Here is a 19,554-nt window from a genome sequence, read left to right on the forward strand (position 1 = left end):
CTCCACGTGGAGGACGAGTCCTCTTTTTAAGTGGGTAGAACCGAGCTGTCTGATCCTTTCTGCCCTAGAGAAGCTGGTGTTTGAAACAGACTCAATTGTTAGTGACTTTTACTTGAGAGAGCCTATTAATTTTAGTTCATTTATCTTCAAATTTACTTTAATGTTCTACAGGCAACATTATTGTTTACTCCTTTCTATTAAAAAAAGAACTATGTGGGGCTTTCCTGGTGGCGCAGTGGTTGAGAGTCCGCCTGCCGATGCAGGGGACACGGGTTCGTGCCCCGGTCCGGGAAGATCCCACATGCCGTGGAGCGGCTGGGCCCGTGAGCCATGGCCGCTGAGCCTGCGCGTCCGGAGCCTGTGCTCCGCAACGGGAGAGGCCACAACAGTGAGAGGCCCGCGTACCGCAAAAAAAAAAAAAAAAAAAAAGAACTATGTGGTTCTCCAATGTTAATTTCTTGGGGAATCCTGGAATGGTACTTAGCAATGATGACAATAATTGCTTTCCCACTTTTTTTGAACAGTTTTCACTTCATGTGGGAGCAATGCAAGGGCCCATTGTACTCACTTAATCTCATAGTGCCCCCATGAGGCAGGTAATATATTAACCCCTTTTTACAGTGGAGGAAACTGATTTCATGTCACTTATATATCACTTTTTTCCAAAATGCTTTCCTGGCTTCTCCTGTTATCATGCCTGACACATTTTACTGTAAATGTTTGCCCATCTGTAGGCCTCACTAGATCAGTGCAGTCAGGAACCATGCCTATGTTGTTACCTGTTACCCACTGTGCCTAACTCAGTGCCTGGCATAGAGTAAGTGCCTAAGAAGGTTTTGCTGACTGACTGGCTGGATCAATGAATCAGTGTGGAGGGGACTAACTTGCTCAAGGCCCCTGGGTAAGAAGTGGAACAGATACTCAAACCCATGGCTCTAAACTGTCAAATCCCAACTCTTAAATGTCATGTAGAAGTTTCCTCCATCCCATACCCAGTGTCCAAACAAAAACAATATGTCAATTTGAGCAATAACATATGGAAATTTAAGCTCTGTGGCAGAGCACCCTTCATCATTAGGGAAAGGCTGAGTTCTTCCAGGGCTCTGTCTAAGGAGCTCTGTAGTGGGCTGGGCATGAAGTGATAAAAGAAAAAAGAGATAGCGCTTGTCCTCAAGAAGGTGGAAATGTAAAGCACTGGGGTGTTGCCACCCTGAGTGGTGTAAAGAGTCTCCCCCAACCCTCCCTTGGAGCCCCCAGAAGCACCCCAGGCCAAGCCTCCTCCAGACTGTGGTCAAAGCTCCGAAGAAATCCATTTAATACTCCAAAGTCTGGCCTTAAGAAAATCTTAATGGTCCAAATACAAAGGGGTGGAGTGGGGTGAGATGATGCAGAATCAAGGGCTGTGGGGAGTGTTTCTTTGCTTAAATGAAAAGCCCAAATAAAATAAATAAATGAAAACATAAATCACAGTGTCTTCTCCGGGCTCCTGGCTGGAGGAAAACGAATTAGAAAGGGCTTGAAGGAAAGGAGTATTGAAAAAGCTTGACTTGAATTAAGTGGTTATATATTTTAAAAGCACTTTGTTGGGTCCTGTAAAAATAGCAAATAAAAAGGTGTAATATCCCTTGGCCCTTGGAGGCAAATACCAGTAATAAAATAAGCTTGGGTCGGGGGGATTTAAGAGTATAAACTTCAGTAGAAGGGAAAGGAGAAGCATTGGGTTTAGAAACACTTTCACTTCTCCCTTAATAATTAATGATGAGGTGTTACGTTTTCAAATAGATATCATGTGTCTTTCTAACACCACTCACTTTCCTCTTAAAATGGCCCAAAATGAAATTTAAGGGCATAACTTGAAATTTCTTTCTTTTGACAGGCAACCTAAAGGAGTGATTTCAGGGCTATCGAATAGCTATATTTAGGGTCCGCTTTACAATCCCTTTATACATAGTCTGAGAAAAATTTCATAGTGAAAATTGTCACAAGCATCTACCCCAGGTGTCAATAGCCAATTTGCAACTCCTTTTTGACCGGCTGTGTAGTTATCAATTTAAAAATAAACCTTGGGCTTCGCTGGTGGCGCAGTGGTTGAGAGTCTGCCTGCGATGCAGGGGACGCGGGTTCGTGCCCCGGTCCGGGAAGATCCCACATGCCGCGGAGCGGCTGGGCCCGTGAGCCATGGCCGCTGAGCCTGCGCGTCCGGAGCCTGTGCTCCGCAACGCGAGAGGCCACAACAGTGAGAAGCTCGCGTACCGCAAAAACAAACAAACAAACAAACAAACAAAAACCTTAACTTGAGAGCTTAGATATTTTTACAGAAATAGAGGCTTGAGCAATGAGTCTTGTAAAAATGGCCATGGAAGAAAATAACACGAGAAAAGTTACCAGGAAAGTGCTCAATGAACTTTCTCCTTGTTAAGAAATGCTTAAATTCTTTTGTTTGTAAATGGCAGGTGGGTTGTACAATTCCAATGTAATTTCAGAAAGCCATCTTCTGAATGTAATAAACATGTCTGTAATAATAGGATTCAGAAAATAGCAAAATGCATTCCAGACACCCTTTGATTGTGCATACAGAACAGAGAATTTAGCTCTACTTGGCTATAACACAGTTATGGACAGCAAATGACACACTGTGGGTTTGGGTGATGTAGCAGTTCTGATTAGGGATGGTACGTTTCAGCCGAACAAACACCCGAAATAAAATAGTGAGTCTACAGTGACACAGCACCTTTTCTTCCTCCCTCCCTGCCTTCCTCACTTTATTCCCTTCTGTTTAACTGAAGTCTCGCAACTTAGGCTAGAAAACTTATTCTCTTATTACTCAACTAATCAATTGTCAGCCAAGTCTCCATTCTTTTCAGAGATGAACAGTTGTATGGAAAGGGGGTAGTAAGAGTCCATGGAGAATTGACTTTTGGAGAACTAGATGTAATTTGAATCAAGAGTTATAATAGGAAATAAACCATTACAATAAACAAGGAAACATGTATACAATTACTTTCCCGGTGTAATTTTATTCACGCTAGTTGAGAAAATAAAGAGATAATACTGACCGTAGCACCTGGGTATTTAATGCAAACTGTAAAATCTATTATATTAAACAAAGTCAAAAGCGATGTGAAAGATCTTGAATCTATTCAAGGCATGCACCTCATTACAGACTTAGCAAATTAAAACACAAATAGGATTAGAAAAGAATAATGTAACAATCTCTCACTATGGTCCCTAGAGCATTAAGTCATAAATTGAGTTTGCATTAAATTGTGCCTGCAGTATTGAATTCAGGGAAAGAGCTGTGGGCTGGAGGTAAACCGCACTGGGCTGCTCACCAACTTTGGCAAAGCTATGTGTTTTCTGAGATGTGTAGTAAATTTGTTAGAATATAGCAGGTCCACAAAAAAATGAGCACTTCATATCTTAATTTAAAAAATGTCGGTGTCACGCCATATGTGGCCTGCAGAGATATAAATGCAGACAAAAATCCGCATGTGAAATGGAGCTGTGTTACCTACGTGTATATGTAGAGAGCCATTCCACTAAATGCCTTGCTTAATACCAGATGCAATGTTTCTTTTTTAAAAAAAACTCTCAACACAGAGTTTTTGATGAATTTTGTTTTGTTTTTATTTGTTTGATTTTGCAAAAGAAGAAAGAAAAGGAGAAAGCAAACCATCCTTTTTTAGAGAACACATGTGGGCTTTCAGATCATTCAGAGGAATGTTCTCTTTCATTCCATATGAAGATTCGACCTTAACTATTCTGGCTGAACCATAGAAAAATACATGTGACTTATTTTTTAAAAGCAAGTGGATGTACTTAAATCAATTTTTTAAGTGATTCAAAATTGAAAACGACTGTCTACCATGTTCCTTCCATTCCAGGCTTACTGCATTTGGTTTGTTTCCTAACCCCTGCGTGAGGGAGGCTAAATCAGGAAAAAAGGAAATGCTTCTGATTATTTGTATGGCGCCCTCATGTTAATTCCTATCTGCTGCCTCTTTGCACATGGGCAGGCCAAAGGCAGAAAGTGGGCCGTTGGTCCTGTTTCCTCAGGGCCCTGTCCCAGGGCAGGACTCAATTTATTTTCTCTGACTTCTTAAAGCTGTTATGAGAATTAATGAAAATTGATGTAAAACGCTCAGAAATGTTAGTCTGCCTGCTCCCACTTCATCACTGAGTATGTCACAGAAGCAACCTCTGTGAGGCTACCCAACTTCACTGGTTCCCCCAGTGGAAGTGTGACCTTCCCGGCTCAAGGATGGGCAGTCGTGAAATCTATCCAGACCTCCTTGATGGGGGAAGTCCATGCGCTTCTTTCTTGCCAGCCACTTCTTTACCCTTCCTCACCTCTGGCTCCCATCCTCTCCCTCTCAGCCCTTGCAGCTGTCCTGGCCTCCAGGCAAAGGGTTTCTACATCACACTAAGCAGCAGACAGTCTGTTTAAACTGGCATTGTCTATTTTCAAGAGCTGTTTTGAAAGCCTAAACGGCTCCCATTTTGGCTTTAGTAAGGCAAATATGGGCTAAAACACACGATGCCCCTTAAGTACCCAGGACCCACTGAAGTTTCCCATAGTCACAGTCTGGCTCGACCTGGTGACAATTTTTCTGCCGTGTTATTTATGTGGTGGTTTTCCTTCTAATTATGGCTCATGATGACTGTTAGTGCTGAGCAGTAAGAGAGCAAACTGCCTTGTACTGCCATTTAACTCCAGCCCATAAAACGGGTGATAAAGCCGAGGGCTTAAAAGCAAAACAAGACCCCCCCCAAAACGTAACTTTCTGTGACACGCTCACATCCGTTGCTGCCATTCTGAGGCTGGAAACTTTCACTGAGGAAGCACATGGAGGCAGGTGGCTCCTGAGGCCTGGGAGCCTCAAATTTCAGCTCTGGCTTCATTCTTAAGTCATCCTCTATTGCAGACAAAACAACCCCGGACCTCGGATGTAATTAACACATGCCAGGTTTAATCAGAACCAGTGTACTTGTTGTTTAGAAACTAATGAAAGCAAATAGATGTTACTTAACTCCGTACATAGTGAAAGGTCTTTTGTGGTTCTCAGTTTTGATTACTATTTTTTGATGTTAAGAAGAATGCCACTTGGTGTGTATATAAACAAAGAAGATGAATGGCCGGGCTGAGAATGAGTTGTCCATAATCTGATTAAAGCAATAGAGCTGGCTCCTAGGAGAACCGCATGGGGTTTAATGATTGGGTTGTTGTTCTTAACATGTCTCATGTTCACTCCTAAAGAAATCAAGAAAAATTGTTAAGAGGTTACTGATATTTCACTCTGGCATTGGGTTATCAGAGCTTCTGACAGGAAAAGAACATTCTCTGTGGCTGGAATCCAATGTCCAGCCACATAAGCTAATTTGCCCAAATGATATTAGGAGGCATTTAAAACTGAAATCTGCCCCAATTCACTCATTCTGCTGGCAGAGATGTCATGGATGAGGCAAGGACGGGCTTGGTTTTGTTGAAGTTGCGATGTGATAAAATAGCTGAGAAATGCCACTCATCTTCTGTTTAGTTAGTTCCTTTTCCTTCTTGACAAAACGCTTCTGAATTTTGGGAAAATGTCTGCTAGTGTTTGGATTAAAAAATACGTTATTTTAAAGCTCGGGAATACTCTAGCCTGTTGGGATATTAGGGGGGAAACTCACTTGCATTCCTGAGCTCTGCAGGAGCTCATGATAGTTGAATATAATGATTTGCTACTCTACTCCTGCCTGTTAGTGAGTTCTGCGGTCCTGTGTGTGAGTGAGCGCAGACGTGTGTGTGTGTGTGTGTGTGTGTGTGTACATTCACGCATACATTACTCATAAGTGAGTGGTCCTGCAAATTTAAGTCGTTCTAACAACTTGAACAACATAGAGAGGGCTGACTCTGTGCATCGTGCGTTGCCTCCAGAATACCGTCAACATAAGCTCTCGGATACGTAATAAATTTCAGGATGACCTCAGTGATGTTCAGCCATTAAGATCTTTGCTGCCTTTGAAACTACACACTGGATAATTGGATTCCAGATGGACAGGAATTGGGTTATTCTTATTTTAAAACAGTAATCCAAATGATTTTGAGTACTCTAAAATCAGTTCATTAAATACATATTTGAGCACCCACTGTGTGCTAGTATCCCATTTTACAGATGAGAAAGCTGAGGTTCAGAGAGGATAAATAACTTCCTCAAGACCCCTAGCCGAGTGGTTAGTCGGTAGCTTAGTTCTAACTCTGAGCAAAATCCATCTGATTCTCAAGTTCGTGCTCTTTCTACCACCCTACGTGTCTCCATCAACAGTCAAACCTCCATGTTTCAAAAAATAGTAAATGTATCTGGTCTCTTTTCTTGATAAGGTCTATGAATCTTACAGAAACCAGCGATTGGCTCTCTCCTGCGCAAGGAGAAGCATCGGCAGGCTGGGGCTTGACCTACCTGCTCCCTGCACCTGGGCAGGTCAGGGTGTGATTCCCATGTACTTCTCAGCTCCCTGGTGTATCTGCCTCCTCTTTCCCTCCCAGACCAGCCGTTGGCTTCAGTCACTTCCCAAGCCCACAGACTGAGGTTGGATTCCAGGGACACAGGAAGGACGTGGGTTGGAAATGAATGGAGAGAGAGAGAGCTAATCCTCTTCCTGTCTTTTCCAAGAATTTTCCTTCTCCCGCTGGCCCATTCTGGAGCCACGTGGTCACACGTTGACACCGCCACTTGAGGGCAGGGAGAGGAAATGAAAGGAGTTGGAATAAAACCACAGCTGTGCTATTTATTAAAAGAAAAATGATGGAGAAAGAGGTTGGAACTAAGCTGCTTTCTCTTAGAAAATGCTGGCAGTAATTTTAGTGGCAGGTTTTGAGCATCTGAATGTATTAGCTAAAGAGTTCAAATATAATGAGCTATGCAGTATGGTAGCGTGCAGAGCCCCAGGCTAACTGGCAGGGTCAGGGTGACCTTGAGCAAGCCACTTCACCTCTCTGGGCTTCTGTTTCCTCTTCTGCACCAGGTGCACATGGAGCCAGGCGATCCCTACAACTTCCTGGGAAAGCAGTGAGGGGTAGGGCAGATCGCCTGTTCTGGAGTCAGCTGATGCTCTGAATCTTAGCCCTGTCACTCAGTCCTTGCACGAGCTGTGTGACCCGGGGTCAGTTATTCAACTTCTCTGAAGCTCAGTTTCCACTGCTGTGAAATGAGGATAAGAGGTCCCTCTCAAAGGGTCATTAAGAGGTTTAGATTGGTTAATGCATGGACAGCTTCTGGAGAAGGCATTTTCTCAGGACCGGAAGGAAGAACTGGTGAGTAGGATGCTTTGAAGGCCAGTGAGGGAGGATAACTGGTCTCGGAAGAAGTACAGGCTGGCAGAGGCTGGGGGTGGGGCGTGGGGCTCTGGGTGACCCTTTCCAAGGGAGGAGAAAATGAAGTAACTGTTAGTAGCAAGACAGAAAACAGGACGCCTGAATGCCAAGCTTCGTCAGGAATGTTGCCTTGGGGGAAAAAATGAAATCTCGGAACACTCTTGCCTCCCTGCCTACAGCTTTTCATTTCTTAACTCTATTTTTAATGAAGATGGGAAGGTTTACAATTTTGACAGTTACATTTATTTCTGCCATTTTCATCTAAAACAATACAATGAACAGCAATTATTCCACCTGGGTTTCAACTGCAGCAGGATAAATGTCAGTATTAATTAAACATGTTCTGCGTACTCTGTGTTGTCTCTTCTGTTCTCTGTCTGTCTGTCTGTCTGTATCTTTCTTTACCACCAACCACCAAACCATCCCTCTCTCCTTCTTCCTTCTCGTCCCCAACCTCCATCTTCACAGTGGGTCACAGAAAAATATCAAATAGGGACCCAGTTGAACTGAAGGGGCTGAACCATGTGCGTGAAGCAGCCCAGAAGAGCAAATCTTCCCCAGAAGGGCACACAGAGCATCCCAGTGAAGGAAAGGGGATGCCTTGCATTCCTGGGCTCACCGTCCAATGCCTTCAGGCCACAGGGGGACACCCCAGCTGCTCCTCCAGGCAGGGAAGCTGACCTGTCCCTATCAGTGCCAAGCAGAGGCTAGAGGATCATGCACCTGAGCAAGAGGAATGAGATGAGTCCCAAGCTCCTGAGGGTTCCTCCTCAGGTGTCACTCACCCAGCATGATGTCTCTATGGACATCGAGAAAGCAACAGGAGCTTTCTTTGCATAATCATGGTCAAATATTTATATTTGTTTAGGATTTGCTTCTATAGGATTTTTTTTGTAATTTATTTTTGGAATTCAAATCAAAAGATTTCCAAAATAAATCTGAATCTCTTTTACAAGTAAACACAGTAAAAAAAAAAAAAACAAAAACAAAAACAAAGAAGAAAGTAGAACTGAAATTGCTGAAGAGGAGCAGAGGCATTAGATGTTCCCAGACATCTGAAATGAGATCATTGGAACACCTAGGCATGGCTCTGAGCTAAAGCAAAAAGGAAAATCTGGGGTGACAGTTCATTTCATCTGAAAAAATAAAGTGGGCACATCTTTTTTTTTTTTTTTTTTTTTTTTTTGCTGAGCCACTGCTTCCTGGAACAAACTCAAGGAGGAATTTATTACCTGGGTTCTTGTATAAGTGTATGTTGGATGACCAGTTGAACAAAGCCTTCAAATAGAATCGCGCACAAAGACAAAAAATGTGACATGGACCCTTTCTGAAAGGATAACAGAGTTAAGATGACAGAGGCACACCCAATATTTGGCCACTACATTTTAGGTTGGACTTAACACCATCCCTTAAAAAAAAATCACTTTTAAGGACTTCCCTGGTGGCGCAGTGGTTAAGAATCCGCCTGCCAATGCAGGGTACATGGGTTCAATCCCTGGTCCGGAAAGATCCCACATGCTGTGGAGCAACTAAGCCCGTGCACCACAACTACTGAGCCTGTGCTCTAGAGCCTGCGAGCCACAACTACTGAGCCCACATGCCACAACTACTGAAGCCCACGAGCTCTAGGGCCCGTGCTCCGCAACAAGAGAAGGCACCATAAGGAGAAGCCCGCGCTTGCAACGAAGAGTAGCCCCCACTCGCTGCAACTAGAGAAAGCCCGTGTGCAGCAATGAAGACCCAGTGCAGACAAAAATAAATAAAAAGTTTTAAAAATCACTTTTAAAGTAAATTTTTCTTATATCAAAAGTGATGTATGCTTATTGTAGGAAATTTGTCAATTACAGATGAAAAAAAGAGAAATTTATAACCCCTCCACTCAGTTAACCACTATTAACATTTTAGTGTCGTCTGTCCATCTATGCAAAGGAATGCATGTCTACTTTACGAAAATAAGAAATTACTACACATAATATTTCGTTAGACATTTTTTTCATTTAATCATATACCATGAACATTTCCCATTTAATAAATCTCTCCACAATATCACCTTGAATGCTTGCAATACTGTGTTGGTATTAATACTATAGAATACATTAGGAAGATGGCATTACAATACATTTAACCAGGCCCCTCCATGCTAATTATTCAAGTTTCTAACATCTCACCTTTATAAACAATTCTGTCGTGAACATCTGGGGCTAACTGTTCTCAAGGGGTCCTCTGTGACTAGACGTGTTTCAGGGATGGTGGGTCTAGTTCATTCAAGGCCAGGGTGCTCTAGAGGTCAATGAATTATTTGCCCAATGACTTGTGGGCACAATCTGTACGTTTTGCACTTTTCTAGACAGGAAGAGGAAACAGTGAAGGGAACCCACAGTCTTGATTTAGAGAGTATTTTCTGGGCTGCTTCATGAAGGGAGTAGAATTCTGTTCGATCCCTACGACCTGCAGCCTCTGGGTAGGATAGAGGCAGAGAAGACAGAGGGTGGGATCACTGCAGAGGCAGACAGGGTGGAGTTCACGCTGGCCATGGATTAGAGCCCTAATGGTCCCTGATGGGGAGGATTCTAATTTCTCCAGATGTGCTCCTCTACCTGAGAGTTTGCACATGGCAGGAGCATGGTGGCCCTGGGTAAAGGTGGAATGCATGTGGATACTCTTGCTTGTATGTAGTAAGTGAGTTTGTTACTCTGCAAAAGGTGCGTGGCATTTGGAAGTAGTTCTGCCTCTCCATGGTTCTTCAGAAGACTCAAAGGTGTTTTGTGATCTAAGCACCAACATTGAAATCTCCTCCAAAGAGCCATACGAATACCCAACTCCCCATTCCATCAGGTTAGCCCTAAGCATGAGAATCCCTAGTGGACCTCAGACAGATGAGAATTTATGTGTTTGAACACTGATAAGGAAGATTTTTTCTGGGTAATGGGGTATAATAGCACAGCTACAGAATGTCCCCAAGCATGTCTGTGTGTTCACACATGTCCAAAACCTTCACACTAAGTACACATGGGTAGACTTAAGTATTTAATCATTACAAGTCTGAATTTATTGTAATCGTATTCCCAGCACTGTTCTTTTTCCCTAAGTGTTTTTTATTTTCTAGATTGTGCTTCAACCCCAAAGGACATACTTTTGAGAAAATACTCCATTAAAGACATTGTTGGAGCAACTTTTATTATCCATTAGCGTGTTTTAAAGTGGACTTGAATAGAAATGCTTTTTGCTAAAGTAAAAATACATCTGTTCTATGATCTAATTGTACAATTGGTTAGAATTTTTATCTATCAGTTCAAAGGGAAACTCAGTTTCAGTGAATTTGTTTTTTAATAAAACTGTGTTATCTATGATAAATATATTTCACTTTGTTCAAATGGATTTGATTGGGAAAACATATTGAGCAGAAGTACTGGTAGAGCTTAATTTCATTGCTTTGAGAAAATGTATTGAATGCTGGTTTGAATTAAATTCTGTTTGTTTTAATAAAAGTGTATTGGCCTGAGTGTACATATATTTGTTTTAGTGGCAGTGCATTGGATCCAATAAAACTATATTGGCTTCCCTGCTTATGTCTCCTTTTCAGTGAAAATGGATTGAATGGGAAAACGAAATAGGCATGAAGCAGCCATACTCTCTGCTTGGTGAGAGTATCCAAATAACTGGGAGGGAGCGGGTTTCCATAGACTTTATATCAAAATACGCTTTTAAATTTAAATACCTTTTACCGTCAAGGACTCAGATGCGAGACTGAATTGCCACCATAAAAAGTGCAATTTTCTGAAGCAGCCCTTTCCATGGACAAGTTATGGGGCTGTCCAGAACACCAGAGGAAGAAATTTTATGAAAGCCAAGAACAGGTTTGTCCACATCCCTTAAGCTTTATATGGGTCTCATTGGTTCCAGTAAAAGACTGTCTACCAGGCATTCCTAAGTCCCTTAAATGAGCAGAAAAGAGATCATGAGTGCTCCCCACGGATGGTGCTGGCCCATCAGCGCTGAAACGGGTCTGCCTTTGAACTGATTAAAAGGGGGAAGAATTGGAATAAATGTTACCATGAGACACACATCCGAATTGCCAGCCTTCTCATGGACCCTCAGAGAGGCATCAACTCTCCAGAGGGAGTTGACACTGGTCCTGCCATCAGAGAACGGCAGCCTGTGCAAAGTGCCATGACCGCATTGTGTAGCTGTACATGGCTCCCAGATGCCCAGGCCCACAAAAACTCTTTTGCATAGGTGCCCTGACCCAAAGACTCAAGTTAAAATAATGAGGATTAATAATAATAGCAGCTGTTATTCTTTTTTTTTTTTTTTTTTAGATGTTGGGGGTAGGAGTTTATTTATTTATTTATTTATTTGCTGTGTTGGGCCTTTGTTTCTGTGCAAGGGCTTTCTCTAGTTGCGGTGAGCAGGGGCCACTCTTCATCGCGGTGCGCGGGCCACTCCCTATCGCGGCCTCTCTTGTTGTGGAGCACAGGCTCCAGACGCGCAGGCTCAGTAGTTGTGGCTCACGGGCCTAGTTGCTCCGCGGCATGTGGGATCCTCCCAGACCAGGGCTCGAGCCCGTGTCCCCTGCATTAGCAGGCAGATTCTCAACCACTGCGCCACCAGGGAAGCCCTCAGCTGCTATTCTTATGTGACTGTCTCTCTGTTAAGAAAGTGTGTGCTTTGAATTGTTTTTTCCCCCAGAAGATGAACTTGATCTGACTCTTCTACCCAGTTTCATTTAGCCTTGATGAGAAATAAATGCAAATACTACTTTCATTAACACCTTTTCTCCAACTAAAGTGTTAACAAGCTGTAGACTTCAACCTTCCCATGAATAAGTGCTAATTCACAACAAGTACCATTACCAAGGAACTCTAAGCCTTTGGTGTATAGTTGCTCATTTTTTGAATGCCTAAATTCTTACAAGATCCTACAAGGTTAAAAGAGCAAAACTGATTCATGGATTTTTTTTTCCCCTGAAATATTCCCAATTATATACTGGAAGTCAAGAATAAAATGGATTTTGTGATTTTTAAAATTTGCTGTGCTGTCCTTGGAGATAGCAAATGGTTCACTTGGTCGGAATGTAGTATTGATCTACCACATTTTAGAAGCTGTGGGGTTGAGAGTACCAGTTTCAGAAAGGAAATAGCAATGTGCAACTTAATTCACTGTCCTAATAACGGAGTTTTCAAATGATAATGCTAGGATATTTCTAATATCAAACAACATGCATGCAGAAACATAGTACTTTGGGAAGGCTCACTGCTGGATTTTGAGGATGGCTGTGAAGTGAGACCAAATACATCTGGGAACCAGAAAATCTCATATGTAGATTTGCAGGGTCTCCCTGATCATGGGCTTAAAAAAAAGCACATCTATGGGGGGACGGGGGCAATTAGAAACAGACATTCTCTCATTGGAGAGACCAATGAGAAAAAGGCAGCCCCCATCCTTCCACAAGACCAGTGAGAAAAAAGGTGCCCTCTGAAATTATCTGGGAGATGATTTCAGGAAACCCCAGTGGGAAAGTGAGGCAAAGAAAGGAGGCAGCTAGCAAAGGGTTTGCTATTAAGCAAGTGGCCACTGAGGTCAACTGCAGATTGATCCACTGTAGCAATCTGGGTGTCAGTAGAGAACCTGTGTCTTAGGGTTGTCCTACTCAAGGGGCAAGGGAGTTGAGGTATTTATATACCATCGTCAATTTATACACCAACTCCCATTCTCACTGGTCGAGAGCTGCTCCTAGGGAGTATTAATTCTCTGGTGCATCCAGCCTGCCAGGTGAGCAGAGAGTGGGCTCTGACCACCAGAAAAAGCTTTAGGGCAAGAAACGCAGTTGGAAGCAGTCAGGTTGAAGGTAAGGGCAAGGCGTTGACAAGATCTGCTCTCCCCATGAAGCTCATTTTACAGATGAGTAAACTGAGATACAGAGATTAAGTAGTTTTCCCCGTGACAGAGCTACTAAGCAGCACAGGGCGGAATGCAACCCAGCCCATTTCACTAGAAAGTCAGTGACTTAACCACTGAGCCACACTGTCTTGGCCATGCTGTCCAGCTTAAGAAGCTGGCATGTCTCCTAAGACTTAACAACCATGTCTTGAGGAGGTTTACACTGCATCAGGGCTGAGGCTGAGTGTGGCAGGGTGGAGAAGGGCTCTGGAAGTGCTCTATTGTCTGAGCTTCTGCCTCTAGCAGTGGCCGGATAGTGATCTATCGAAGGCTGAACTGAACCTTAGTATATAGGTATCTGTTTACTAGGTGCCAAACTCAACTTGTCCTGTGGTTATATCTTCGCGAATAACCGTATGGCCAGGGCTCCTGGGTCATTTGCAGTGAGCCACGGGGGGCCCCTAGCTAGCTCCAGATTCCACCTGCCCCTGGGTCGTCCCCCTTTCAAGTTCCTCCTTTTTGCAGTCGGCTTTTCCGTTTCAGCTGCACTTGCTGGCTGCTAGCTGCTTTGTAAAGTAAGTTATGATGACTTTGTGCTAGAAAATAAAACAGCAATCCTCACAGCTGTTTTGATTCCATTTAATGAAACGGTGGTGACATCTGAATGTCACAGTTGCAGAGAGGTGGATGGGTCTGGCTGCTGAGAGTGGAAAGATCAGTATTACTCCCCAGGCTAACAGCTCCTGTGACAATTCTGCCGTTATCGCTGTTCTGTGTCAGCTCATGGTTGCTGCTACGTCCCTCTTACTAGGGAGAGACTTCAGGTGTAGCAATAGACCTCTAGCTGTTTTTCGTTACCTATAAATACAAATGGACAGCCAGGGTAGAGAGGGTGCACGCAGTATTGGGAAGATGAGTAAGATCTGTCAGTAGAAAGGAACACTCAGCTAACAGTTCCTGCCATCCAAGAATCCAAAAAGCATGCTGTCTCAGGACGGCCAGTAGAATAGGTGTCATCCCATCAGAAAGTGCCAGAAAAATCTTTGGTTTCTCCTTCCCCGTCACAAATAAAGTGGAGAGAGCGGTGTTGGGAAGATATCAGACAGCAAACATGGAGGCAAGTCAAGAAGCCAGTCTCCTCAGTCAATTATGCTAGAGTATCATCAAATCAATGAATTCACAGTGTGAGCACTTGCGGCAGATGGACAACACTTGTCGGCTCTCAGGAGCCACGAGAGTCAGATTTATTTTCAAAGCTTGTTTGTCTCATTTCTCCTGCCTGGTGCTGAAGGCAGAGCATGCATCTGTGATTTTTCAAAGGCAAGAGATATCCAATGATATTCTAGCTTGTGAGACTGGGCTCTGTGAGCTAAAATCTCCAGGACTTTTGGCTTTTTTCTCCTCAGAATGAGGACAAAAGGGTGCAGGTTTTAGCAAGGGGTATCTCTCCATGCCTGTGGGTCTCAGCAATAGCAGCCCCAGGTTGTTTTGTTCCATGAACTGGCCTCTCGGACTTGGCCGTGATGTTGGGGGTTTGCTCCGCTGTGACCTCAGGGATGGGCTGTCAGGCCTCTTCTGCCAGAGGTGTAGCCCGAGTCAGGATGACGTGCCCTCCAGTACACGGGGGTGTTTCCAGTGGTCACTGGGCAGTGCTGTTACCCCTTCTAACCACCAACGGTTCTAGGATTCTTAGCTGGCAGAGAACTTGAGATGAGCTCTCATCCCAGCTGGTCGAGGAGGAAAGGGGTATCTGTTGAGGAGGAATTGGTAATTTCACAGCATCTGACATCAGCTTCATGGAGAGGTTCCTTTCTGTGGGAGGAATCATCTTTCCCATTTTGTGTACTGGAACAAGTGGCAGTCCATTCTTGTTCTTGAAGTCAGACGAGGACTCTGTGAACTTTCAGGATCTGAATTCGCAGCCCCCAACCTAGTGCGTGACCAAGGAGCCTCCTTAGACAAATTCTAATTATTTTAGGGCAGAGCGAGTCGTAGTCTCCAGGGTTGGTGGAAGCAGGTCAGAATCTCAGGCTCTGTGCCTCAGTGTGTTCATTCATTCATTCATGCATCCATCCATTCAGCTAGTTGGTCAGCAAACCTTAATGAAGCCAGAGGTGAGGTTCTCAACCCTAGCCCTCCACTGACGAATTAAATCAGACTTTCTGGGTGATCCTATCATGCATCGTTGAATCACTGTGGCAGGCTCTGAGGAGACCGTCATGTGGAGAAGGGTGATGAAATGGGACAAGGGCCATGAAAGCAATAAACCCAGGCTTCAATGGGGGCAGAGAGAAGCAGCCCCAAATACAGGTAGGGCGAGGAGATGAAGTCCACAGGGACTTTCTGGAGGAGGTGACACGGAGCTGCTTTCAAAGAAGAAGCAGGACTTGTGCGTCATCCAGTCAAAGAATGGAGCAGGCAGATCATGCAAAGTCCTGGAGACTCTCCTAGCAGCTTGCTGTGGCTGATGTCTAAGATGCAAGTGAGAGGGAGAGGGTGGGCAGACAGGAGGAGGGGTGAACAGGGCCCCGCGGTGAGCGCACCACGCTGGGGTGGTTGGCCCACGTTTTACAGGAAAACCCAATGAAGGGACTGAGCTGATCAGATTTCAGTTTCAGAAAAGGCCTTCTGGCAGCTGAATGAAAAAATAAATAGGAGGGGTGTTATAAATAGAGAATGAACAAACCAAAATCATTAAAATTTGCCACCTTTTCTGATTAGGGTTTATATATGAATCTTGAAGAAAAAGATACAAGGTGAAGCTTTCTTGAAAAAAAAATTACTGTAAAACTCCCACTGGATTGTTTTAGGGAAGTACTCTTTAAAAATTGAAAAACTGAATTTGAAATTGAAAAAGTAAAGGTTTGCTCCAAATATATATCTTTGGATATATATATTTTATTGCTCGAGTCTCTAAACAGATCAGTTCTGATGGGCTTTTTTTGGGTGATGATATTTGATGAGCTCTGCTGTGCCCCACCTTCCAGCTGAAAGGATAGTACTTTGGAGGGATAAGAACCCAGCTTCTGGAGTCAGAGAAATTTGGATTTAAATTCTAGCTGTGGCCCCAGTTAGCTGAGTGACCTTGAGAAATTTACTTAACCTCTCTGTGCCCCAGATTATGCATCTGTAAAGTAGGATGAAAATAGCATCTCCTTCCCAGGGTTGCATGATGGTGTACATGTAAATAACATGTACATACATGTAAAGAGCCTGGCGCTCAAAGATGACAGAAGGAACCAAAGGGCAAATAACTAAAAACAAATGGCTCAGAAAGGAAAAGTGATGATCCACTAGGTGACCCCTAGTTCTATTTTATTCCACTCTGGTGTGATCTAGCAACTTTTATTTTTTAACAAAAAGGGAAAGAAACTCATCGTCATTGTGTGGGTCAGTCTTTCCAGCCAGTCATTATAACCTCTGTGCAGGAGCACTGCATTAACCTGATGATTTCTGCTCGGAGCTCCTGAGCCAAAACCCAGGCGCAAAATGACCGTGTCTGTTCCTGCAACTCTCATGCTCTGGTGCAGGCAGAGGAGAATTTAGCTCCTTCACTTACGATATCTACGGTAACCCATCAGCTGCTGAGCTGAAGGATGTGTCTGCGCTCCCCTTTCCCCTTTAATGTGCCATTAAATCAAATACTCTATTAGCAGAATTAGTTCATTCAGTGTCTGCACTGAAATGTCCTGCGAATTGCGTGATGTCTCTCGCAAATGGCCCTGCACTCTGGGGTCTACTTCAGCAGTTTATATCCCGAGGAGGAGGGCCATGCTGCCCAAGGATCTGCCTGCCTTCCTCTAAGTAAAATATTATGGCTTCCACAAAGGATAATTATTTCGATCATTTTGCCATGTGCAAACCTGGTGAATTCAAACACTGTCGATCTGGCTCTGGCCCAAGGCCTGCTGTCCTCACACCTGCAGCCCAGGATCTGCCTTGGCCACGGACTTGCCACTCTCTCGGCCTCTCTGCTCTGCGTGGGTCCACTCCAGGTGCTGGTGCCAAAACGTATGCTTTTGCTGAGAGTTAAAACATGGAGAAATTTTCTTCCTCAAAGAACTTGGGCTGGAACACAGAACATCTTCACTTTTGTATTCTCCAGCAAGAGCTGTGGGTTGAAACCTAGCACCCTTATTTCCATTCCCTCTTATTTACACTTGTCACCCAATAAATGTGAAAGCAGGCAATGACAGCTGCTGTGCCTCCGTCATCACACGCTCGTGCTCTGAAGATGAGCGGGGTCTCAAGCACACGATGCCACTGACATTCACCTTGAGTATGTTGAGCGTTGGTGTGACTCTTCACGTGCCACGGCTCTGGACAGCTGCTGTGGCCACTGTGGCTGCTTTTCCTTTATGCTGAGCTAATGCACTTAGCTAATGTGCATTTAATCTGTTATCTTTTCCTAAAGTAGAAAGTCAGTGTGTTAGGGAAGCATTTGCTCCTGTAACAGACAAGCCTTAGACTGGTGTGTTGGCAAATGTTTAACCTTTTCTGGGGCGGGGGAAAGCCTGGTTTGTAGTATTTGCCAATTTCTACCGTGTAAGTACTGCTACTGTGGCTGATTTCAAGACACAATGTGACATCATTAAATGCAGAGTTGGGAAGAGATATTTGTAACCCTCCCATTACACAGTATTTCCACAAAAATAACCTCCAGAAAAGTACATAATAAATATGGTAAAGTTATTAGGTTGGGATGAGTTTTGAATATTATTACCTTTAAAAAATATAATGTGTTTTTTAGTTTATGAAACTTAACTCTTAATCATGGCTGTATTTAACAACTGACTTGCAAAATTCCTCCACATTTAATCGTTGGTTTTCACAAGTCAGAATAAGCCAGCTCCAGCACATCACTGAGTTAGGAGTATAAAATGACATTTCTTATTTACAACCCAGTCCAATGTGGATGTCTGTAGTGGCTCTCCACACGGTGAGTCAGGAACCTGGCGTCTTCCATATTGACTCTCTATTACCCCCCTGGGGACCTCAGAGCCCTCTCACTTCCAACCAGGAGTTGGGGAAAGAGCACACAGGATCTCACATGGGTGGTTTTCATGGGCCAGACTTGGAAATTGTATCTATCACTTTCATCCATGTTCCGTTGGCTGGAATGGTCACATGGTCACACCTAACTTCAAGAGAGGCTGGGAAATATAATTGAGCTGTGTGCCCAAGAGGAAAGGAAACGGGGTGGGTGGGCAGGTAGCCAGTTTCTGCCACAGCACGAAGAGTGACTCCTGCCCTGGTTGCCGTCAGGAAGCAGGTAGACTAAGGGAAAAGGGCAACTGGCCCTGTTTTCCTTTCCTTATAAAGCATTCAAGAGTTTAACAGGCATAGACAGTGAAATGGATTGTTATGAAATTGGCAATTAATAAATAGAATTATACCCGTGTAAGAACCAGGTTGTATGTTATTCAACCGTCACTGTGACCCGACAGGGATGCCAGCTGGGCCGGGATGCTGTGGCAGGTGTGGGAGCTGGTTTTTCTAAGCACAATGGTCCATCTGTCCATTGGTCTGTCCATCCACCCATCCAATAAGCCTTTATTCAGGCCCTGTGTTAGCTCTGGATATACAGAGGTGCTTAGGGGTGTGCTTATAGCCCAGTGAGGAAGGGAGAATCACACAAGCCCAGGTTAAGATATGTGTCTAGCTGAGGAGAAAGAAGCTAAAAATCTGGGAAGTGAAAAACTTCCTGAGGAGGCGACATCTGACGTGGATCTAGAGAGAAGCATGGGTAGAGTTTTCTAGGCATAGGAGGGGGAAGTGCATTCTAGACAAGGGGAACAGTTGGTACAAAGACCCAGAGGAGTGGAAGAGCAGGGCTTGTTCCAGAAATGGCAAGAAACTCAGTGTGGCAAGAGATGGGGCTGAAGAGATGAGTTTGCAATAAATTGTGAAGACCTTTATATGGAGTACGCAGGAGTTTGGAATTTGCCTGTAGGACTGTGCTTCTCAAAATGGGGCCATGTACCTCTAGGGGTACCCAGTGGTATGTCAGGACGTATGCAAATGTGGATGAAAATTTTCTTTGTTTGCTCTGTTGATGGTAAGCAATTAAAAATGATTTTTTGAGAAGTCCTGGCAAAAGTATCTCTCCATCTCAGTGGGCCAGTGCCTAGTCCTGGACCAATCCTGTGGTCAGTGGAATGCAATGCTCTGATTGGCTGGGGCTGAGTCACATGGTGTGCCCTTGAGCCTGGGGTGAGCGGTGCTACCCGAAGCTCAAGGGCTGAGAGAAGAGAAGCAGTGACGCCACAGAGGAAAATTCAGATGGGGACAGAAGAGGAGGGAGTGGCTGCCAGGAAGCC

General features: G+C 44.1%; 1 protein-coding gene across 1 annotated transcript in view; it reads left to right on the forward strand.

The window, feature by feature from the left end:
• LOC109548554 (uncharacterized) overlaps positions 1–19,554 on the forward strand; it is a 267,207-nt gene that overhangs the window by 137,992 nt on the left and 109,661 nt on the right. The window lies entirely within an intron of this gene.

Source organism: Tursiops truncatus, chromosome 9, assembly GCF_011762595.2.
Source record: "Tursiops truncatus isolate mTurTru1 chromosome 9, mTurTru1.mat.Y, whole genome shotgun sequence".
NCBI classification, from domain to species: Eukaryota; Metazoa; Chordata; class Mammalia; order Artiodactyla; family Delphinidae; genus Tursiops; species Tursiops truncatus.